The following is a 24329-nucleotide window of genomic DNA, read 5'->3' on the forward strand; positions in this document are numbered from 1 at the left end:
CATCTACTGCTGCTCGATCCTGCACCTTTTTTTGCTCAAACCCATTTGTACACAATCACCTCAATCTCTTTAGAACTCCCCTTGTGCAGCAGTTTGGTTTCCAGATGTAATAATCCAGAAAGTGCCATTGCTGAAGCACAACAGGAACTTCATTCCCACCCTCCCAGACAAGTGTCCTGACCCATAAATCCCAATGCTGTGTTTGCTCTCTCTCACTAATCTACAGAATTAAGAATTATAAAACTGAACAGACAGTGGGCAAATTCACTGCTTCCAATGTGGCAGCAAGGTGATCAGTAACACCCAAATCCTTTTTCCCTTTTCTTTCCCAGACTTTGATGTTGGCAGACCTGGTATTAAGGGACACACTGAAGTGGTGGACTTGGCAATGTTAGGTTTGGTGTTATGATTAGACTCAAGGGTCTTAAAGGTCTTTTCCAACCTAAATGATTTTATGATTCTATTACAACAGAGATGAGATCCTAAACCCAGATTTGTCTCTGTTGCCAAGATGCTGTGGTAACAGACAAAGATAGTTCCTGTCCAAGGAGGAGGAAAATTCACCATCAGAAATACAGTTATAAATACAGATACATGGAAATTTGATATTGACCTTGCTGCACTAAAATCAGGAAGAGATTTTTCACCAACTTGAATGGATCAAGCCCACAGATGGGAGATCTGCCAGCTTTGCTCATCAGCCCCTACCTAGCCTTTGCACAGTCTCATTTATTACAATCATCACATTAGAGGGAGGTCTCTAAGATCAATACAAAAGAGAAACAGACACAGTAGGTTTTTATGAAATGTAAAAATGGGGATCAAGAGACAATGAGACAAAAGACAGGGAGGAAATAGCACAGGTTAGCAGGTGATACAAATCATTACAACTCCAAGAGAACCGTGAAACTTCTTCATGAACACAGGGCTTGGAAACTAACAGGGTAAAGCACAGTGAATGAAGAGATTGAAAATGGGGCTTTACTCCAAGATAAGAGGATAGTTGAGTGCATTTTTATATAAAGGTAATTAGGGGAATAAAATGTTTCTCTCAAAATCAGGACTTAGAATTACTCCATGGATTTGTTGTCAGCCTGCACAGTGAAAGGCATTGGGTAAGAGGGCTTTTAGTGATTTGAAGGGAAATAGGGACTAGTCTGAACATGAGGGACAGAGTAATGCACTGACTGATTTACACAGTCTTGAAGTTTGAAGCAATAATTGTTAAAATAACCGCAGAAATTTAAAAATACTGAAAATTGAGTGTTCTCAGAATGCACAATTACATTAATAAGCAAACGAGCTGTTAGTGGGTATCACATGATTGATTTTTGGGTTCACTGCTATGAAGATTTGATTCAAAAAATAAAGATACTTCCACTGTGACTGATAGCAAGACAAATGAATTAGGGGCTGCCAGCCAAAGAGCCTATTTTATCTCAAGAGAAGGGTTGCTTACTCATCTCTAGTCAACAGCCCCTTTTAAACATACTGGAAGTCATTTTAAAACCCCAAGGAACAATGGAATTTAAATCATTTGTGAGGGTGGAAGACTGAGAGGTTTTCCTACATGACCAGTTATTTCCCAGAAAAATATCAGATGATCTATCATCATATTTATGATATTTTCCCCAAATTAAACTCCAGCTAATACAGTTAAACTCAGACTCTTCACAGCAGATCGAATTTGCTCTCCCTTTCTTTGCAATGTACAGTTGTTGCAATCTGCTATTTACTTTTCTCATGGTCATATTTCTGAATAAATCAGTGCATTCAAATAATTCCAGTGAATCAGTTAATACTTCAAATGAAGTTCAAATTAATTCAAATTAATCAGACAGCTTAGATAAATAAGTAAGTAGGTCAAGGTGGTGAGTTTAGCTCCATGAAACCCAGGTTCAATCCTCTGCTCCAGCATGAGGTGCTCCACACATGTGGCATGACATGTGAATTGTTTTTGGTATGAGTCTGCAAAATATTTAGCCACTTTTCACTGAAATCCCCATAACCAGACAATCAATGAAGAACCCTAGCCCATCAACAGTTTCACAGAGCCATAGAATGATTTTGGTTGGAAGGGTCTTAAAGATCATCTCATTCCAACCCCCTGCCATGAGCAGGGGGACACCTTCCACACCTGGTTGCTCCAAGCCCCATCCAACATTTCCAGGGATGGCACAGCCACAGCTGCTCTGGGAAACCTGTGCCAGTGCAGGCACAGTAAAAAATTTTTGAGTAAAGAATTTCCTCCTATCACATAGTCTAAACCTGCCCTTTCAGTTTAAAACCATTGCCCCTTGTCCTGTCACTCTTGGCCCACATAAAAAGTCCCCCTCTCTCCTTTTTGTAAGGCCCTTTTAAGGCACTGGAAGGCCACAAATGAGGTCTCCCTGGAGCCTTCTCTTCTCCAGGATGATCAACCCCAGCTCTCAGCCTGCCTCCATGGGCAGATGTGCTCCAGCCCATCTTTATGCCCTCCTCTGGACCCCTCTAACAGATCCACATTTTTCTTGTGCTGTTTTCTCTTGTATACAAATTATCACAAATTGTAACTCCAAAACTGTGATCAGCTGTTTAAATCAACAGAGAGACAGCAAAATCATAAGCTTTTTAAAAAGCTCATATATCAGAGGGGAATGTAGATGTATTTTTGTTCTATACATGCACACCACTCTACACTTGAGTTAAATCTCTCTTTCTGAGATACTAAGGTTCCTCTGAAACATCACACAGACTAACTATTCATCCATCCATGAGATAAACTCAAATTTCCAGCTCCACAGTTAAGCAAATGCAAAATAAAGTGACTAAGAAATTAGTCACTGAACAAGAATATTTGTAAATAAATTATGCATATTACATGAATGGTGTCTACCATTCTCCACAAATCTCTTTTGGAAAGGGTATAATTCTGTAAGCACTGAAAGCAGTGATGCAGCCCAGGCTAATTTCCACAGGTCAGGATGAGAGACTTGAACCCCCTACTGACACCCTAGGCATTTACCTGCGCTGGATCAGCCCCTCAGCAGACAGCAGGCAGGTACTCTCTACAGGAAATCCACCAAGGACACAAAGAAAGAAACATTTAAAAGAAAATGAAGTCCCAAAAGTCCTTTACTATAAAGACAGACATTGTTTGTGGCTGAGTGAACCTCAGCATTTGGCTCCAATACAAGGCAGAGAGCTGCAAGGGAGTACATATTTCCACCTGGGCACAATTCCAATTTTATATTAATAAACCTGCTCTTTTTTGTAAACAGAATCAATATCCTGTTTAAAAGTGATTCTCAGAAGAGCAGGAAATTAGAAAATATTAATATTAAATTAATCAAACTTCTCTTCATGAAATATTGTTCATGTTAACGAATAAATATATCTTTTGGTTTTTTCAGTGTATATGCACATGTACACTGAAAATGCTGCCCTAAACATATGAGCTATATGCTTATTTGGGATATGCAAAGCTACATATTTCCTACTTATTCATTCTGATTCCATGAACACTGAGTGTAATTTCTACTTTCAGGTATTATGAATTATAAAAATGATACAATTTTTCAGGATGAATCATAAAGAATAAGCTTCTTTGTGGTCTTTGGTATTTCTCAGCAATATTGGATGCGCCTCTAAAAGTAGAAGGGGCAGGGGAAAACCATGCAAGAAAGCTGAAATTTCCTAAAACATTTTATTTTATTACTGGCACACAAAATCCTCATTTCCCTGTCCCTGTTAGGAAATTTCAGAGATTCAAATGTCATCAGTTACATCATTGGAGGCATGCTAGTCCATTTTTACATAGCTAAGGAATTTCTAAGTTCTCTACAGTTTTTCTTTTCCAGAAGAGTAATAGCAGTTCCCAGTTTAGAAGAAATGTATCCAAGACAGAGAGGCCACCCTGGGGAAAGAGAAATGAAAGCAGGGACAAGGAAGAAAGCCACAAGAGTGAAATGGGGTGAGGTCTGGGGGAACAAAATGTCCAAAAAGATCAGAAATGTGGCTTGGCTTGTGAACCTAATGAATATTAAAAGCACTCAGAAATTATTTGGTCTGAATGTGGATAGGAGACATGGGGATACGAGAGGAAAAGAAAGATTTTGCAATCTTTCTCAAAATCTAAAATCATAAAAAATCTTCTTCAAGATGAAAAAAAAAATCTGCTTAAAAGAAATTAGTTTGTAAAGCAGGCTTACTGTGCAAGTCTAAATTTAACCATAGCATTTATTACCAAGCACACTTTAAAACACATCACACTCAGGGAAGGTTGGTTACTTACTCCATCCAGGCTGTCTTTCTAGATCTCAAAACTTTGCTTCCTTGCTGCATCAACCTATTTTAACTTTTAAACTGAAGAGTTGTAGGGATTTGGGTATTGACCTATGAAGGGAGTTACACTCGAGCAGAACATACCTGAAAATATCAAGTGCATAAACCAAACACCATATTGAGAATCACATGCAAGACTGGTGTTTTATTTACTGAGCCTTTTTCCTTTTGTGCCTGCACATTCAGGAATGGTAACATTTTGTGACGTCTGCTGGAACCCCAGGGTGAGAGTTCACTGTGATGCCTTTGAGGCTGTAAGTAAACATTTTTAACACACTGTGTGCATGCCAAATTAGCTGGGAGCTTCCCATGTCCTGCCCTGCAGCCAAGACCACTGCTGACTGCCCCTGAGTGTGGATTCCACAGGTTGGTGAGTGGGAGAGAGATATGACAGTTCCCTGAATTACTCACTCATCCCAACACACACTTGGTCTTTTATTACAACGTACAGAATTCACTCAGAAAGTAAAGCTATTCACAGTCTTCAACATTTCTACCCTTCCACTAACATATTTCAACAACTTCCAATCATCCCTCTTCTCTCTGTTATCTTTGAAATGTTCAGGTGCTCATACCACCAACACTGGAGATACATGTCCTCAAAACTGGGCATGTGAATCTCTGAGTTCTAGTTTGCAGCTCCTGACTTATACACACAAGTAAAAATGTCCACAAATTAAAACATAATGACTACAGATGCTCAACTGCACATACTTGCACATTTAGCACAAGAAAGGCAATTTGTACTAGAAAAGGGTAACACAAACTACAGACTCTCCATTGAACATACTGCAAATGAAACCACAGATCATGGCCAATGTTCTCCTCTATTGTGCTGTATCTCTCATAAGGGTTTTAAAATAAACACTAAATAGAAATTTCTTAATGCACCTTAAATATGCCTTTGGGATGCTCTGTGGACAACTGCAGAAAGTCACAAATCCCACAATATACTCAATACATTTGAAATATTAACTTCTGTTAAAATATAATTATTTTCTATTGTTGCCCCTGTGAACAATAATTGCCAAAGGATATTTGTATAGAAAAATTCACTCTTCTGTGTCACTGATTAAGGCTTCAATACAGCTCCTCAATCAATGCAATACAATGCCCACAGATACACTGTATTTTTTCCTACAGTCATAACTCAGAGTAAAACCTCTAAATCAGTAGAGAATTTGCTGTTAAACACTAAAATGCTAGGATGCCTCTTTATTCTTATGCACTGAAGTAGAGGGATATAAACATAGTCAAAGGTTAAAAGAGTCTTATTTTATACACAATTGCAGGATCAACACAGTACCATGTTTTACATATGAGACTATGTACAACACATAACCACACCTACTAGGCAGGGAAAACTGAATTTTCATATTTGGAACAAAAATCAAACTTGTCTTGCACACTCTAAGCTAAGAGCACCTTTATTGAAGCAGTTAAATGTTCTTGTTCCAGGTACAAGGCATGATCTCTCAAAGTAAGTCTGTCTATTAAAGAGGTTTCATTGCAAAAAGTAGTGACAGGCTACACAAAGTGCATATAAGAAGGATACTCAACCTGATTATTTGCTTTATTCTTTAAGTAAACAAATCATTACACCTGAAGCCTAATAAAGGCTCCTGCACAGTCCCATGCCTGGGAATGGCACAGCAGCAGCTCAGTAAGCCACAGCTGAGCTACAGGAGCCCTCTGGCCTGGCAGCCCCAGCAAGGGAAAGCCCAGCACGGCAGCTCTCCTTTCAGCTCCCAATGCCTTTGCCAGACTTTACACATCCATGCCAGTTGTCTGTCTAGAGGGAGAAGAACAGCAGATAAATAGAGAAGAGAACTAAACCACATTTGGCAGGATAAGACTTTTCAGTGGGAAGGGAAAGCAGAGAACTTGGGCGGTGCTATGCAAGGTGCCAGCAGAACTAGTATTTGCAGAAACATCCCATACATTATGTAGTACCACATGGCCCTAGATTATGTCATTTCATAATATTCTTTTCAACACTCCCTGGTGCTCAGGACAGAACATGTGCAGCTTGGTTTCAGACAAAAAGGCTCCCATGTTACTGTCAAAGGTCATGGGCACATTTGAAATGGCAGGGAGAAGCAGAGAAAGGCAAGCAAAAAGAAGCAGGTCTCATGGTAGGACACCTGCATATTGCACAATGGAATGGGATTTCATCCCCATCTCTAATTTACTTTCTCATCACTGGAAAATCTTTGGGCTCAAACATGTCCCACAGTTTCAGTGCTTCTGACTGGATACAATGTTTCTGAATACTGACCAACTGCACTGGAAGCTGTTCCCTGATCATGGAGTGTATGGGCCACAAGGGGGTTGGAAATAGGTAACTTGAGTTCTAGGTGTCACAATTTTAGGCCATCAGAATTAGTCTTAAACTGTCATTCATTTCCTTTGCTACAGTTTATTACCTGTAAAATGGGGGTGCTACACACATCTCTCAGACTGTTTTGAAATAAAAATTATAATCCAAGAACAAACATGCAAGAAAGCCTCAGAAGGAATTAATCTACTTGTCTATGTGGTTGAGAGTGAATGTTGTACATAGGTCAACTAAAAAATCAGAAAAAAAACCAAAAAATTACCAAGTTCCTGTCCATTTTAATATACAAGGAGTTCATTCACAAATTTCACTCTTGAAAAGACAACCTTTCCAGCAAATCTGACAATGTGCTTTCACCATTTTGCATAAAACATTTACAGAAGGGATACCACTCATCATTAAACTCAGCTGACATATAACCCTACAATGAGCTGGAAAGCAGCAATCAAACCTTCAGTTTTCTGATGGGAGCATGCATATACTGAAATTCCCTTATTTTCAGAGCATGACAAAGGAGGCTGCAGAGTATTTTGCATCGCAAATCTCCCTCACCATCACTACTTTTTTTAACAGAACCTATTTTTCTATTGCACTCACTCTGCTCTACACAGAGCAAGAAGTACAGACGAATTCTTGCTGTTAGAGAGAAGAAATTAACCGTGAAGTAACACTAAAGCTTCCAAAAATAACCTGCTCCTTTTGAACTCTGACTATAACTACTTCAGAAAACACACACACTCCTGCAGAACCATGTGTTTATTAGTGGAAGCCCCAGCTTCCTTACTCCAGTCTTTGCATATGGGTACTGCATAGCAAGAACAGTTTCCACTACTGCTGAAAAGAAGAGGAAGAGACACAATGTGGAACAGAAAAAGTATGTGCACAGCTTATTATGTTAAAAAACAGCTGTGAACGCATGCATTCATGTGCAAGGATTACTGCAGCAAAGCCTACAACCACAGATAAAATTAAACTGATTTTTTTTCAGCCTCCTAGAGATAGTCCTCATGTAATATAAGATTTTTACTTTCCCTTTCTGAAATGCCCTAAAGCTTCTTGCATTCCGATCCCATGGTCTTCAGCAGTGCTTAGAATGAACCCAAAGCCTCTTGTTCCAGTCAGCTGCACTTCATCAGACCTACTGGGAAACACCAATACTCAAACAGACCTGCTGGGGAGACTCTCAGCTGTTTGCAGCATTTACAAGATCACAAATGCAGTGCATTGTACATATTTCACTTATTTCATTCTTTATGTTTTAATTCAGAAATTGAGAAGTCAGGTAGATGAGAATGACATTGCAGAAGCTGGTTGATTTGGTAACCACAGCACTTTGTCATAATATTTTTATACAAGGAGAGCCAAAGCTAAATAATATTAAAACAAATTCTAAACCCAGTTCTTGTTTCTTATTGATCTGTAGGAAACAATATCAGATTTTTACTAGTTTGTATCATCTGCTAAAAACAACACTAATCTATCCAAGCACACCAACACTCAATACCCTTTTATAGGTGTCAGTGAACACAGCAGGAAGCTGAGATCACATCAATTTTTCAAGCTTAGTTTCTCAGTTTTAAAACCAACATTGTCCCAGCTAAGACTTTTGTCATTTTCACAGGCTGAATGAAGCATGAAGCTCAAAGGCAGTACTTGGATTGGCTATTCCTTCTCTCAAACTTCTCAAATAATACATTTTCTGCTTGGTTTGTTGTTGTTGTTGTTGTTGTTGTTGTTGTTGTTGTTGTTTTGTTTTTTTTTTTAAATACAAGCAGAAAATGTTTGCAAATCATTTAGATTATCATGGCTGCAAGAAAGATAAACATAAATATTCATGTCATCAAATATTGTAAGGAAAATTCTTCAAGATCCCTAAGTCCTAAATTATATACCATTATGTAGTAAAATGTATGGAGCTGTCATAATTTACATCCATGGAGAATCTTGTTCATTTCATGTTTACTAAAATATTTTGTCCCTTGGTCATGATACAAACATCAAATTTAGGATGCTTTCATTTTGCAGGTCCTCTAGTGAGCACTACACTACAGAAGGCATTGAATTGTACAAAAAACAAAGCATCCAGATGAAATAGTGTCACTAATTTCAAAACATGCAGCTGACTTTTATCACATTTCAATAACATTTCTAATCTCCCATCATAAAATATAAACCAGCTCTCTGAAAGGCTAAATAACCAACTTCAGCTGCTATGATCTGCACAAAACTCTGCTTTAGTAAAAGATACTTGCTTCCATAATTTTTAATACATCAGTTTCTGCTGTACTAGATAATCATTTATCCAAGTTTTAATTTCCAAGCTCTGTGCTGTTGACATTTTACAGTATTTTCAAAACATGAAATTCAAGAACAAAAATATGACAACAAAGAGGATGGTGAAGATGATCTAAGAAAATCTTTCTATTTTTTTCAATCTGTCTTAAGAGTGTTTTATATTGTGTGTACTGAACTCCTGCAATGACAGGAGTTCATATTAATTACTTATCTTACTATTCTCTTAATAAGAATGTTCATAACAGATGCTGGTTCATCTTCTGACATGATCAAGAACTCAAAGTTTAAGAAGTACATTCTATACACCCACAGGAGATGCCACATAAAGGAAAGGTTTTCATTTATTGCTGTTCAAGGACATTGCTCCCAGTCTTTAAAAACTGAACAGGTTTGCTCTGCAGACACACATGAAAGTGTCCCAGTGCTGCTGGGGACAGCTGAAAGCTGTCCCCCAGCTGCTGCTCCAGAGCAGAGGCAAGCAGTAGCTTCACTACAGTGAGAGCCAACACCTACTTACAGCCAAGTTCCCTCCAAAACTTTGGTGGCAGAGCTGGAGAATAGAAATAAGAGTTCATTCTTTGTTATAATTTCATTTTTCTTTTAAAACAATGCCACAGGTTCTTAATCAATGCCTCATTAAGGGCACCAGATTGGCAATACCATAAAACACAACAAGATCACAAGAGCTGCCATCAGCTCTTCCCTGCTTTACCTTACTACAGATCCTCAAATGCCTTGATCAAGAGATAAGAAGAGAAGGAAAACGGGGCCTTTAATTTCTGAAGAAATGTCATTCAATTAATGGGAAAAAAAAGAAAATAAAGAGCAATATATTCTCAACATTTTCTTGCAACCATGCAGAAGGATCTCTGCCAATCCTTTAGCTAACAGTATGTTCAAGTGTGTTTTCCTGAGACTCAAGACTTCCTTGAGTTCTGTATTGCAATGAACTAAAACATTGTATTCCAATAAAATAATATACTGCACAGGAAAGAATAAGAGAATGGGAAATTAACATGGAGAGCTTCCACACCAAGTGAGCACCCAAGGGGTTTGTAGGCAGCCATCTGTTTCACCAGACCTTTCCTTCAGGCCTGCAGAGAAGAATTTGGGTTGTGATGTGAAGGCTGTATTGGTTGAAAAGGTTTATCCCCAGATGTTCATCACCATCAGCTGCAGAGGTTTCTGCCCCTTCAGAGCAGCTCCCAGTCTTCTCTAACCAGAACCAAAACCACTTCAGCCAAAACAAAGTCAATTAGCACAGACCTGCCTCTTAATACTGTCAGAAAAATGCTGATGAAAGCCAGCAATACATCCCCTGCCCTTCCCCCTCCAATCCACTCATCCTCTCCCTCATGTAAGCAACAGCACTTAACTGACCCCTTCAGGCATCACAGGACGCTAAAGAGACAAATAATGATTTTTTTATTGAACAGGAGAAAAAGCAGAAGAGAGAAAGTAGGAAACCCTTCTTCAGTTGCCAGCTTCATGTCTTCTAAACTAAAGTAACCAGCAAGCCATGGCTTTATCTTCAGTACACAAATGGGAGAAGGAAGGTTAATTTATTTCACTTTATGAGAAATAGGATATATATTTATAATTAAATATAATGTATTAAATATATTATAATTATATAATTTTAATATGTTAAATATAATATATATTCTTTAGCAGATAAAACACAGAATGGGCCAGAAAAGTGTAAACAAAGTATACTGCAAGACAGGTCTAAACTATCCTAGGTCTTCCTCTCCTTTAGAATCACAATCTTCTACCCTTCTCATGACAAGAAAATATTTTACTGTTCACCATTTAGAAAGACTATTCAGATTGGTTTACCTTACATTTTTCAAACCTGAACCACAGAAGGAATAATTGTTCACCCTTTTTATTACTTTAGGGCCCTCTAGGGCAAGCTGATTAACTCTTGCCTTTAAGGCTAAACACTATTTTTCCTTCTTGAGAAGCAGTTCAGAGAAGGCATGGGTTAGATCAAGAAAGATTTGAAATACAGAATAAAAAGAATCCTCTTTTTATTAAAAACAATAAAAATTATGGGCAGATGCTAGGAATATCTTCCCACCACCTTTTTTTTCTGTCTTTGAGGAAGACAAATCACTAAAAGTTTAGACATATGAAAACTAACAGCAGCATCAATTTTGAAGCAATGTGTATTTCAACAAACAGCACATCAGTCAGTTTGGTCTACAGAATTTGAGAAATTATGTTTTAACCTTTACTGTTGCTTCTGTCAGAGTAGAAAAGATGTAGTTTCTCTGCTTTGGAGTACAACAGATAATGCTGTCATATTCAAAATTATACTTATTGCTTACACAAATAATAACTACAGCATTTGTCCTGCGTTTAATTTTATGTCTGTGTTCAAGTGTTTCCTTGGTTAAAAGATAAAAAAATGGAGAGAAAAAACAGTGCATGCGTGTTCTTCATGTAAGCGCATTTTTTGATGTGCAGTGTCTAATTTGGGGGGGGGGGGGGGGAAACAAAAGGAAGAACACAATGGAAACAAGCTCAGACCAAAACTTTCTGAACTCTTCAGTTTCTCCTGCCCACTGCATAGATAACCCTCACCAACGGTGTTGGTCATAGCTAACATGTTTTAATGCATGCTGGGTAAATCTTGCAGTGATAAATTTAACCCATTCACTAAACTGCCCTGCACAGAACTCCAGTATGAGCTTTTCTTGCAGAAGGTAAGGCCAGAGCAACCATGTTTGTAACCCATGACAAAAACACCAGGTTGGACATAATACCAAGAGATGTCTAATCCCTTCCACACTGAAATGGAAGGTGGAGGTGAATGCTCCATACAGCCCATCCCTGTCTCCCCTCACACAGCTGAGGTCAATTAAAGTAGCAAATAAAGCAAGTGCAAGACAGTCCCTTCCCTCCCTCCATACCTGGAGTCCAAGCTCTTCTCATTCCAGCACGAACATTAATCTTTCCTCCTGAGACATATACCCAGAACAGCTTAACCCTGTATCCTAACTCCAAGTATTCAATTCCAGAAACATCAGCTCATTCTCCTTCCTTGAAAGATGGCTAGCTAAAATGTTTTAAGTGCCAAAATATTAGTATTAAGCCAGAATTGCATTATTCAGCCAGTCAAACAATACCTCAAAAGAGCAAGTACAAGTAGCACTGCAGCAGGATCAATAACATCCAGAGGACAAGAGCAGAACAGATCCCCGAGGGTCAGTCTGCTTGAGCTCACTGACAATAACAAAGACTGGATTACAACAGGTATCTCTGGCAGTTGAGGCACTTCACAAATATAGTGCCCTGGAACAACATACTCTTTGGCCCTGATGGAAGTAGCCCCTTTAAACAACACTCTCCCTCATAAAATCACTACCACAGACAGGCTTGAAAATTACTGATCTATTCCATCTGTCATTGAAAAATGACAATAAATCCTCATAATTTCACACACTTCCTTAATCCTCAGCCTAGTCTATACAATTGTAAGCTCTTCAGGGCAGAAGGTAGGGGCATTTTAATACTGCAGTGAAGAGTACTAAACCAAATATGACTTTAAGCACTACTTAAAGTAGGATGAATATTTGTCTACTTCATCCAAATATTGCCTGCTTTGTCAAAAAAAAAGCACCATCTAGAATCCTCCCCTTTTCCATTTCTTTGTTCTAAGACAAGTAAACCTTTCACTTGGTTCATCACTAAAACATATATTTGACTCAAAAAGGACCGCTAATAAGACTTCCTCAAGATGCTACTCTTTCCTCACTGCTATGACTTTTGGCTGCTGACTCTTCCTTGTTTTGCTGACTCCTCCTAATTTCCTCGTGTGTGTGCATGCTTACGTGCGCGTGTGCGCATTTCCTCCTCCACTCCCGAGTTCTTCAAAGCAAGCACAGTGCTCCACAGAGGCAGTAAGGGAAACAAGGAAGCCAATCTGACTCAGAGTGGCTGTGAAGAGAGAACAGTTCAGTGGTGCAAATCAGCATCAGCACTCCTGCCAGCAGCGCCTTGTGCTGCGGTTCTACTGAACGAACCGGTCCCTTCCCCCACTGCAAGAAACCCCTCCCTGAGCTCAGCTGTCAGATGGAAGTGACAGCCAAGAGTCAGCTCTTCCTTTGTTACCAACATTCATGCATTGATCTGTGTCCCCCCAAAGCACAGAACTCCAGCTCAACCTCAGCTCTCCCACCACAAGCTGGTTTAGGTCCTGGGGCAAACAAAACATTGAAGTCTCATAACTGAGACCCCCTGCACAGCATTGCCTCTTTACTCCTGAGCTGGCATTTTACATTTACCAATGGATAACCCTGCCCAGGAGCCTTTATTCCACAGCTGTGAGTGTCAGTTCAAACTGAGAGGAGGGAAGATGAGAGATGCTAAGGTGGCACAGCATTTCATTTCTTTAGCTCTTCCAGCCCCCTTATTATTGCTGGAATATAACATTACCTCTTTTCCTATCCTGGATGATCCTGACCTTATATTTTAACACCAAAACTCTCTGCATCACTGTCTCAAAGAACAGCAACAATAGACATCATCAGAGAAGAAAACAGCCTGACCTAAGTGGTGCAAAGGAGAAAAACCACTGAGACCGCCTGTATCCTCATTGTGATCTGCTTTTCCTGCTTCTCCAGAATTATGGGCTATATTTTTTGTTGGTGTGAACCAACACAGGCTACATCTACATACACAGGGTTGACATCACAAACCTTGGAAACACACAAATGTCTGGAAGGAATTTGCATCCTTCGGCACCATGCCAGCACCACCATCTCCAGACATGCTTAGCAAGACTGCCCCAAATGTTTCAACTAAATCTGACAAGGTACAAGAAAAAGCTGTAGAAGAGGTCTCTAACTTGACAGAAAGAGGCTGCAGTGCTGGAAGATGGCCACCTGTCCACAAGCTATTGGAAACCACAGACAGAGACAGACATCTTTGCCAGATTCAGCTGAAGTCTATACCCATCTCCACTTTCTCATCAATATTCACCAGAACTGTGCCCTCCAGCAAAGGTGGATTAACACCTCTAGGAAGAATTTCCCAGGGAATGTTCACACAGCTTCTGCTGCAATATAGAAACCTCTGGCAAAGATACGTTTCTGAGATCAGCAAACTGTCCCTGTAGCTCAGAAAAATAAGCTTCATTTTATGGCACAGGGATCTCTGCAGTAGATGAAATGATACAAAGGCAGAAACAGCTGCAATGTGGATCTAGGAATTCTACAGCTGCTTATGTGACCATGGAGAGCATTCAAAGAGGCAATGCAAAGGAGAAGTGGAGGTAAGAAACAATCCCACCTCAATGGATCTGTCCCTGTGAAAGCAGCAGACTTTTGGATTTAATGACATTCTACCTGTACTTTGCACAGGTACGAAGCAAGCAGTGCTGGAGTCACAACTCAGGGCAGAGAATGGCATTTTCCTGAAACTGCTTTGACACAAAAGCATCTCTTGTATCCCAAAACCTGTCTGAAGTACCTAAATCAGCAGTTATTCTCCTGATTGAACAGTTTGAACAAGAAAGGGTATTTTCAGGACAGTTTTAGGTATTGATGTGTGCTAACCACTGTAAGAAAAAATCATAAAATCCTTGAAGGATGATACAGACTTTCCAGGTGTGAAATATCCACTTGTCTCTAAGAGGTAACAATGGCTACAGCAGTGAATGCTGAGAAGCCTTTGCTGGCATAAATGCTGTGTTATTTTAATATAATCTTGCTTTTATATTCACACAGAATCCAGCCCCTTTCCTGCACTGGTAATTTTATGCCCTCTAGAATGCAGTACTGGAAGAAACACTCAACATTGTGGTGAGTTCCAGAGAACTGGTGATGACATGGTATTGTTGGCACCAGGTTTAATATCCACTGAGCTGGGATACTGAACAGACATGGGGAGCTTCCTCACAGACATACAGAAATAAAAGGCCTCTGTTTGTTTCTGTAACAAGATCAGTATATGCATTAAAGGAGATTCAAAGAAAAGTAAACTGTATTTCAGAAAAGCCTATGCAAATGGAAAATCAGGTACATTGTTTTAAGTATTGGGCAGTCTTTTATGTGATATGACAGAGGATGCTGGTGTGTCTGAGTTCCTGTGACTCACATCTTCTGTAATATGTTCCATACAAGTCACTGTCTTCCAGTCCCACTGTCTTTGACATGAATTCACAGGAATCTGATGACACAGAGAAGTCTGCAGCTGGTTTTGGTGGCAAACTCCCTCCCTGAACATCCACATGCAATGCTCCATGCACATACTCCTCAATACTGTGCACAGTGACCCTGCCCCAAGGAGATTTCATCTGAAAGCTGCATGGCAGAGCACCCATGGAGCATGAGGGGAGACAGGAAATGTGATTCCTGCCAGCATTCAGTGCTGCACCAAGTGGAATCACTCACTTCAGCAGCTTATAAATTCACCCTAGTTAAATTTATAATATTTAAGTACACAGGGCTTTCTGTTTTTCCCTTTTTAAGGCTAGAAAATGAGGTTATTGTGGACAGCTCAGGTATCTTGTAGATGCTTCTGTGGGGTTTGCAGTACCAATTAACTTTCTCAAGTAATGAGGTATAATTCCCCCTGAGAGCGCCCGCTCCATCTGTGATATACTCCCCACAGAAGCATGGAAATTTTGCAGCCAAGGCTCAGATTCATGAGAATTTTTTTCAGTATTCTTTGAGAAGCGATAGGAATAAAAATTTTACATGGGAGCCCTTCTACTGTTTTCCTCTCTGAGACAAACACTATATAATCATTGAGAAGTGTTTTAACAGCAAGAAAGGTAACAATATTTTATAATCAGTGCCCATATAAAACTATTAAAAAGTTCAGCCAATCTCTGCAGAAAACAAAGAAGATAAATGATTGCTCTGAATTAGTTTAGGGCTGGTCCTACAAGATGGCTTTGTTTTTCTCATATAATAGGTAGTGAAATTCAAAATTTACTCTGGTTTTCATTCACTGCCACTGTAATAAAACACCCCAACAATTTGGCAGCAATATAAATGGTTTCTCATCAACATGAATAGCGTCAGTGTGTGGACCTCTATCTATTTTTACTTGAGCTCAAGTAAATCAGAAGTTAACCACTTCAATGTGAATTACAGTGATACAAGTTTAAGAAGGAAGAAACCAGACCTGGACACTGATTCTGCATGGCCTTTGCTAATGAAACCAGGTCTGTCATTGTTTATACCCTCACTGAATCCTCTCACAATCGTTTGGCTACGACAAACAGCTCTTGCAGATGGCTGACTGCTAAAGAGGAGGAAAAAAAAGAGGTGTATAATGGCCACACTAAAAGGCTTTGATAACAACACATCAACTTCATAAACTTGTGTCCTGCAGTAACACAAGTGAACATTCAGCTGACCACAAGAAACAAAGGAGAATGTGGATGACTTCATCAGCCATTAAGTCTGTTGTGCCCTGATCTAACAGCATGATTCAAAATTAAAATCAAGGAAATTTGTCAACAAGCATTTCCTCAGCTCAAAAGAATCCTTAATTGTTGTGGCTTTTCCTCTGCACCCATTTGGGAGTGTCCCACAGACAATGAATGGGGAGGACTGGGAGCAGACCGTCCCTGTATTTTACCAATTCTGAATCAATAAACCCAGTCACTGAGGCAGAGGCTCAGCCTGTATCGGGTTTAATTTACTCTGGGGACTGGAACAGATCTACACCAGCACACTCCAGCAGCTCCATCTCCTCCTCCTGCACCCAGACCTGCCAGGCTGTTCAAATGCAGCAGAGCAGCTTCTGCAAGCCTAAGCCACAGTGGTCCTGAGAAGTGAAATCCAGAGTGACTTTCTGTGGCTGTGGGAAGATGTTCTTCAGCAATGGGAGTTACATGGAGAACCAAGAACAGATTAGATGAATATTCATTATTCAAAGTAGGATTATAAGTAAATGATGGTTTGAGGATGTAAATTATGAGGGAGAATGACACAATCCCATACCATTTAAAGAGTGCCTTCTCAAACTGCCCCCGTACTTTCACACCCACACTTTTTCCCTTCCCTTAAATGTTAAAGAGCTAGGGAAGAGGCCTCATGCACAGAAACTGCATATGGATACCTACCCATTTCTTCATATATTTGTGAAAAATATCTGAGCTCTGGAATACGCAGGTAAGAAATGGCATACAGAGCAAATTACTTCAAGGCATATTTTACCCCTCTAGCCAATAAGTATTTCCAACTCATACACGTGGCAAGATATTATTTTTCTGATCTGGAACCTTCCTGGACAAATACCAAGCCAGTTTCCAGTACCAGTAAGAGTATTTCATACACATCTTAACTGACTTCACATTTTGCTTTATCAATGAATTCAATCATTTTTCAGCAATTAATCTGTTGAAGTTTTATTTTTAAATCTTCTGCTTTTAATCTGATGAACTGCAACATAAACTAAGATCTTTATTCTAGTCTCATCTTTTAGAAATCTACTTTTTGGCAGGTGTTCAAAGCAGCAAGGGTTTCTATAAACTGCAAGTGCAAATGTGTCTCACAGAATGCACTGAAAACAGAAGATTGAGGAGACAGTTAAGAAAACACAACTGAAGAAAGGGTGACCTGGATTACAGGAGTAATTTTTTTTATAAATCAGTATTTTATATATGCCAGTATTTGTTTCTGTCCAAAACTCTATTCTTTTGGAGCACTCTGCTGAGTAGTGTAACAGGGAATTCTTTTTGTACTCCAAATTCTCCACTTTTTAAAGGTCTCAGTCTCAGAAAATTTACAGATTAAAAAAAAAAATCAACAGAGAAGAGAAAAAAGAAACCAAACTAAAGCATGGGAAGTAACTCCAAGCACTCTATCCATAGATGGTAATCCCCGCTCCATAGACACGGGTAAAGCAAATGAATGGAGTTAACCTGCCTAAACTCACAGCCTAAGTCAACAGGACAGTCAGGAACAGAATCCTAATTCTCCACTCTCACCTGAGCACCAAGCTACCAGTTTTAGAAATGGGAAAATATTCACAAAAAGCCTACTCCTATAAAGGGAGCATAGGAGAAAACAGTCTCATTGAGGTAAATACTTGTTTGTGGAGATTACTGCCTGTCTCACCAATACCCCAGGGACCAACTTGTCGGCACCCATAATTAGGGCAAGCCCCTCTGTAACTGCATGAGGTCATGTTTTTCTTTCAAGCAGCAGTAAATTACCATGCTTGTTATCACTCCTCTCTCTACACAGATTCTCTCAAAAATTAGATTATCTCTAGGGCATGCTTTGCTATTTTGTCATTTGCAGTATCACTCTCAGTATAGTAGGGAAAAAGGCCAAAAAATTCAGCATTTAGGGTTTAAGAAACAAAGATATTAATGCATTAAGGGAGGAAAAAGAGTGAAAGAAGCAGATCATCCTGGAACTGCCAATTTTCTGTATCCTTTGAGGATTAGATCCAAGCTTATAATTTCTGTGAGCAATTATCCAAATAGAAATGCTCTAATTGCACTAGGATTGTGTTTTCTCTGGAGTGTTATTTCTTTCAAGTATCCTGCTGTTTATTTATATTTAGCTAAATAAAAGGTGTGCTGAGTTACCCAGTGATTTACACTGCAGCTGGGATGTTACCAGTGGTACACAGGAGACTGCTGGGGTAGCACAGAAAGCCCTCTAGGCTGTTCTAACTTACTACAACTAAGCCCATTCCAGTCTTTGTTTTCTAAACTCACTGTTTAATAAAGAAAACAAAGCAATTCTTCCTGGATGATTGCCAATGAGCTGCTTTGTTGCCCCTGGAACCACTGCCAGCTCAGGGAAAAATAGGTATGATGCACAACTACCCAAGGAAAACAGCTTACCCAGCTTGGTGTCCCACGAGTCTGGAAGGGTGTTAGAGGAGAGCCTGGCGCCGAAGCAAAACACAGCCACACACACTGTGCTCTCAGCAGCGGCAGCAGCTTCCACTGACCACTTCCATGTGCCTCCATGGCTGCTCTAATCGATACTGGATTACTGACAGAGGCAACAGCACCAAGACAAACAGCCAGGACAAAAGACTCAACACTCCTTAGAGTTTCACGCCTAGAAAAGGGAGGTTACACAGGTTGGCCTCTACCGTTACACACCGTGCGCTCCATTGCTCAGGAAAAGTTCTGTCTGTCTGAAAGGTTCATAAACCTGGAAAATGTGCACACACTGGAGGAGAATGTAAAAACTCTCCTTCACAGGGAATTGTAGGGATTGTCTAAAAAGGGGTCCGAGTCAGAAGAAAAAGCAGCGAGGGGAACCTCACAGCTCGCTGCTTTCAGTTTGAAAACCAAAATGGATCACATTACTCTACAAATCTTTAGTGACAACATCAGGAGTGGGATATAATCCTTAAAGGGTCAGGCAAAAGTTTTCTATTGCACATATTCATATCAAACACTAGTTACTACCATAATTTGTGTTTATTTATGTTTATATATCGTAATGGAGGAACAACCAAAAAAAAAAAAAAAAAAAGCAGAAAGGGCCAAACCTGAGTTTAGAAAATTCAGGAGATTGCATTAAAATTATATTTTCAGGGGCACTAAGTGTCAGGTCAGGAATAATCCTCTAGAAATATCACTGCTTTTTCAAAATTCCAGTCAAGAATAACTGCCTTATGTTAACAGGAAAGACACAATGAATAGCACATTCCTACATTCCTCCTTTTCTTAATGTGCCATATTAATAGACAACTCAACAGGAGGAGTAAATGAAAAGGATTTCTATCTGTTTTAATTCTACTTCTGTGCAGAATAAATTAATTTTAACCATTTGCAAACAGGACAAAAACTACTAGAACCATGGCTCTGTTCTCATTACAAACAAAAAAACATGACAAATGGGAGTTTGTATAGAAGCCTAATTTTTGTACCAAATTCTACCATGCACAGAACACTTGTTGATGAGCCACAGACATCTGTGAAACAGGTCCCAGGAATAAAACACAAAAATATGTTAACTAGCAACTACACCCATAACAGCAAATACATTCCAATCCTTGTCAGGGACTGAAAACATACATTTCAGAAATACACCTACTTAAAGCTAATTTTCTATGCTGCCATGAACATTACCATCAGCAAAACAATATCTCCTTGTCTGTCCTTTAACAATGAGGAAGATGACTGTGAGTAAAATAAACATCATAATTTCTTGTCCAAAGCTGTCACTCAGATTGATGGAACAAGTCAGTTTTTTCAGAGCTGAATTAAAGGAGATACATACCTGATAATTTTATTGCTTTTCTCTGTTTCTCCACTGAAGTGAGAACCTTCAGAGCCTGGGACATCCAATACCAGAACAGATACTTACACATATGCAAAACATGAATGAATGTCAAAAAAGGGTCTGCTGAACAGATCAGATTCAGAACTACTCTTAAGGGGAAAAAATTCTATTTTAACCAACTGGAAGTTTTTCTAGTTTAGTGGGTTTCTACCCTCTAAGTCCATAGTTCACTTCAGCCACTTAAGAAATATTCTTGCTTCAGTATCACAATATTCTCACACAGAAAATTTTCTAAGTGCATTTTAATGACTAAGCCTTTGACACAAGAGGGATACATAAGTCTTTGCTTCCTTCTTGTTCAAGTTTACTTCCTTAGAAATAAGAGCTCAAGCACACAAAATCTCCATGTGGAAGTAGAAATCCACAATACCAATTAAGGGGATTTTTTCCTCCCAGAACGGAGAAAAAAAAACCAAGAAACAAAGGAACATGATAAAGGGTCCTGAAGAGCAGAGCACTCAAGAATCCCAGACCAGTCTTCAGCTCTTCCAAGCTTCATTTCAGCTGAAAGGGCAAGAATGTGCCAATGAAGAACTTGGTGTTTAAACTACCACACACAGATTTGGGGATCAACCTTTTGCAAGTCCTGCCTGCTCATCTTCTTCTTCTGGCTCTCGAGGAGCCAAAATGGTATTCAAAGCCAGAGCTCTCATGGTATTTTAATGACCTTGGGATTCCCTGTCCTCTATATGGACACCTAGGACCTGATTCCCAGGTCCTGTATATGTGCTCAAAGGTTTATGCATGTGTCTCTTCAGGATGTTTTGCTATTTTTATACAAATATCATTATATTTGTGGCAATGTGAGAGCTAAATTTAAAATAAATAAATGGGATTTGAAAGTCTTGGATTAAGAAATGGATTCAGAAAGTCTTTGTCTTCCACAAAATACATTTTTTACCACCTAGTTTGCAAATGGGATTACACAACTGCTCTTGCCAAATTCCAGCAATCATTCAAATTTCCAGAAAAACAGGTCTATTCAGGACTACTAGATTTAGAATTGAAAACCTGGAGGATGCACAGTAAACCAGTACTTTAAATTAGTTGGTAACAAACCATAAAATTCTATCAACATTCTTCTTCATTTATTCTTTATAGAATAGCATTGAATAAAAATTAGAAGTTTTCCATCTAGGACAGGAAATAATTTGTGAGATTCCTCATTTTAAGACAAAATAAGAAGAATAGTTTTCTCTGCAATTAATTTGGTAATAATTTTTACTAAACCATTCAAGGAAGAGGCAGTATGTCGAAGGCTCTCAGTATCCAAGATACTTAATGAACAACTTCTGGATTCTGAAGGCACAGTTTGTATCTCAAGCTTAAATCCTACTTTATCTCTGCTTCATTATCTCCATCTCCATGGAAGGCAGTTCCATACTGTTTTCCATGTCATTACTGGGTGCAGTAGCATTGTATTTCTATTTATTGTGAGTGCAGTACTCTCTCATCACAATCCTCTTCTGGCTGCTTCAATGCTGCCTTCTTAAATATATTTTTTGAACTGTGCTCCCAATTTCCTGTGAATAAGACTCTCTTATATGAAGATGTCCCCTACAATAGCCTTCTCTTTCTCATACATATTCAAATATCAAATGGAATCCGTATTTCTCAGGCATCTTAATAATTTTTTGCCTATTAAAAAAAAAAATATTTAAGGCAAAAACTGAAACACTTTTCCAGTCATAATTCTCACACATAACAGAAAAAGAGGATCAGCTGCCTTCCTGGTGGAACTTCACCTTGAGTTTTATTTGATAATTCTGGTTGATACAACCCAACAGACAGGAACTGGTCCCTTTTCCCAGGGAACAAACCCAATCTGTTCCATTAATGTCTAAGAAAGAGACAGGCTTGAACAGTTGTATCACCATGAGAAATTATTCATCATCTACATTCCTAAACATTTTCAATCCCATTCCGTGCACTGGTGACCTTAAAGAATCAAAGATCCAGGGATGTAAACTGTTCTCACACTTTTTTTCATTACTTCTCAGGACCTTTCATCCACAGCAGGCAGAGCACAGGTGTGCAAAAGCAACCAGTGGTCACATTCTATGTTCTAAAGCAATAGTAGCTTTTCATTTAATTAATAGAGAATATTTAAAGCCATCACTGACTCCATGAACTGTTCTTCTCTAATATAAATGGAGGGAATTACCATGGGGTGTATGAATGACAAGTTTTCCATACTACTTTTCTCCTGTCTTAAACCAGTCTCTAAGTGAAGATGTTTAATTGCATATGTGGATGTAGATATATTAACATGGCACTTCAGGCTCCAGAAATAATGGAAAGTACGAGCTTTGAAAAGTTTACCAGTTTGACACTGTTTAAAAGATTATGAAAACAAATTACAAAAAGTGATACTGAAATTAAATACACATAAATAATTGCAAGGCTACACTAAATGTATGTGCTCTGCACTACAAAGCCAAGGGGAGAGGATCAAATGGGTTTGCATTAAACAAGAGGGCAGGGGGTGGAAAAAACACTTCAGGAAAACAGAACAATGGCATAATTTAGCATATTTGTACTTGGGTCAGATCCAGCTGATTGCCTTTGGAAAGGATTCTTCTCAAAGTGAAAGGTGAATGGAGGAAGGGAGTTCAGGAAAAAGGCGGGTGTTTGTCTTCAAAATAAATTATTTGGAGAATGCCATGAGCAGTGAATGTATTACGTTGCAGTAAACACTCCAAATACCTCAAAAATACTATAGCAGTGTCTTCATTGCTTTGATTGTTATTAGGTAGAAGGCAAACAAATGTTACTTGGTGAAAAAAGAACTAGGAGCCCTGCCAGGAATGGTCACATCTAACAGACATTATTTATGACTGTATAAAGTGCAAGAATTAGTCACTTAATGAAAAGCTGTCTGAGGATGTCTGTTACAAGACATGAAATGATCATAACTTGTTAAAGGTAAAGAAGGTTAAAAATGGGAATCTCTTCACTCAGGAAACTGCTGTGAGTCTCCACCTCATGTCTACAGAAATGTAGTCTCAAGCTTCTGCTAGAACAGCTGTCCCAGGCATCACTGCTGACCTTTGCAAATTCAAGACTCAACACTGTCTTCTCCAAATCTCTTACATACCCCCACTGGTATCTTTGACATCACAAATTACCCATCTCTCCCTAAAACTTCAGTTTGGTACAATTTACACTCTGGGCTTCCTCCTTGCCCTTCTTTTTACAGCTCCATTCAGTGGTCTGCTCTTCCTCCTCCTGCCTTCACACCATGTGGACATTTTCCAAGGGGCTCTTCTCACTCCATCCCTTTTTCCCATTGTCTATTTTTACCCTTCTTTTACCCTTATTTTTACCTCATTTACTCATATGGTCTCTCCTCAAGCAGAGACCGACAACCCTCAAATATTCCTCTTTTGCACATCTGTACCTTTTCTCTTGGCTCACAGATACTGCAATGCTAAATATAACAATAGAATTACACATTTATCCCACCTAACCTCATTCCAACCATCACCTTCCTCTCCAAAAAGAATCTTTTACCCAACTACAGATGAAGGTTTTGAGACAGAGCAGTCATAAGATATTTTTTCCTTTATTTATACCTCACTTATTTCCACTTTATATTGTTTATTCTGCATATTAAAGAAGGAGAAATAAAGAGCTGTCTGAAAAGGAAGAACTCTCTTTGGATTTACATTCAAACAAGGAGATTAAACAGGACAAGAAGAAACAATAGCTTTTTGTTGTTGCTCAGAAGATAACTGAAATTTTGTGAAATGCAGAGCTCTTTGTACCTGGAATCTAATTACATAAAGTGTTCTGTACCTCTGCCACTGAATGCTGTGGGTTACAGGGTTTGTTGCTTGGGGGTTTTAAATTGTGCTTTTATATTATTTTGTCTCTTTTAAAGCAGCTCCCCATTTTCCTAAAGAATGGCTGTTTCCAGCGATCAGATTTTGCTACCTCTGCTACAACAACGTGACCGTGCCTGGCTAAGTACTTGCTCAATCTATTTATTCAGTTTGCAACACAGCTCAGCTCCATGTATCATACACATCGTGCAAAAATTTTGCTCAAGCATAATCATGGTTCTTAAAACTCAAACTTTGCCATACAAT

The sequence above is a fragment of the Vidua macroura genome, chromosome 11, assembly GCF_024509145.1.
Source record: "Vidua macroura isolate BioBank_ID:100142 chromosome 11, ASM2450914v1, whole genome shotgun sequence".
In the NCBI taxonomy this organism is placed as follows: domain Eukaryota; kingdom Metazoa; phylum Chordata; class Aves; order Passeriformes; family Viduidae; genus Vidua; species Vidua macroura.